Source organism: Mus pahari, chromosome 3 (assembly GCF_900095145.1).
Source record: "Mus pahari chromosome 3, PAHARI_EIJ_v1.1, whole genome shotgun sequence".
Taxonomy (NCBI): Eukaryota; Metazoa; Chordata; class Mammalia; order Rodentia; family Muridae; genus Mus; species Mus pahari.
Genome location: NC_034592.1, coordinates 99,372,644 through 99,373,984, shown reverse-complemented (window position 1 = coordinate 99,373,984; position 1,341 = coordinate 99,372,644). Strand labels below are relative to the sequence as shown.

Here is a 1,341-nt window from a genome sequence, read left to right as displayed (position 1 = left end):
TAACAAACTTCGTACAGAGTTCGGTCTTTTAATTGTTTCATGTTAGATATTCTATGTGTTTACCTCAATTGAAAAAAAAAAAAAAGAATGTTTTTGCTAGTATCAGATCTGCTGTGGAATTGGTATTGTATGTCCATGGGATCCTCTTTTCTCAGCACGTGTTCCTCACTAGAAGAAAATGCTGTTACCTTTAAGCTTTGTCAAATTTACATTAAAATACTTGTATGAGGACTGTGACGTTATGTTAAAAAAAAAAGGTGTTAAGTCACAAAATGCGGTAATAAATATTTCATTTTTGATTTTTTGTTAGGCTTTGGTGTTTTTAATGGTTTGAAGGTTGCAGGATGCCAGCTACTGGGCACTGACGAAAGTACCTGATGGTCTCCCACCCTCACCTTAAGGAAGTTGAGCATATTTAAGATGTAACTTAGCAGCATCTGTAGTCATCATCTGTAGCTTTTCATTATGTGTTTGGATTCTTAGGTTTCATCAACAGAAAACTTCCAAAGGTATGAAATCACTTGTGTTATAACCAGCTTGAGAAATCACCTTCAAAATGCCCAGCCTATTTTATTATAGCTGCATGATGTTTTAAAAAGCAATTTCAGACTAAGCTTTTGCCTGTGCACCCACCAGTAGAATAAAGGGTTTATTCCAAGTTAATTTTATATCATAAGAAGTTATGTGTGCGCTCAAACATGATTTATCTGTATTCCCTCTTACTCAAATACTGTTGACTATGTAAATTAAAGCTCATATATGGTGTCTATAGATAAGTAAACACTTTCTATGGAGTTGGAAATTCTAAGCTTAAAAGAGTGCTTAAGCATTAATATTTAATACAAATAATACAGTCGTTTCTTTCTAATGAGGATGCTTTCTCCATGTGCAGGGATGCAAGTATTGATAGTCTGGTGCCTCAAATCTTTTTTCATAAAAGAAAGAAAAGAAAAAAAAAAGAGATGCTATGATAGCATTTTCAAAGCTTCACTTGGTAATCTAGAGCCACAAGCTTGTTGATGTTGCACAGTGTCTACTAAAGTGTGCAAAATGTAGACGCTTAAGATAGCTGCACACTCACAGAGTTTCCAAATAAACACACAGCTGAGGCTTTCCTAACTCCTAAATGTTGACTCCTCCATCTAAAGGGGAGGATAAGTAGGAGATGGAGAGATGCTTCCACTTGGTAGGGAAGAGCTCACTAATCATACAAACTTCCACTTGGAAGCACTCCATAGTGGCCTCTCAGGCAAGCCCTTCCCTGTGTCCTCTTTAGGCAGCCTTAATGGAAGCACTATATATGAATGAGCAAGGATATAAATTGCTATTGTTTTCTTTTAT

At 35.9% G+C, this 1,341-nt stretch overlaps 1 protein-coding gene across 12 annotated transcripts in view; it reads left to right on the top strand.

Moving 5' to 3' along the window:
* Meis2 (Meis homeobox 2) overlaps window positions 1-309 on the top strand; it is a 207,891-nt gene extending 207,582 nt beyond the window's left edge. For 9 of the 12 annotated variants that reach the window (XM_021193463.2, XM_029536640.1, XM_029536638.1 and 6 more), the window contains one exon: window positions 1-304. This exon is cut by the window's left edge and continues 1,144 nt beyond it. The gene's annotated coding sequence lies outside the window, so the exon portion shown is untranslated. The other 3 variants (XM_021193464.2, XM_021193467.2, XM_029536642.1) reach the window with 1 other exon arrangement.
* The last annotated feature ends 1,032 nt before the right edge of the window (window positions 310-1,341 follow it).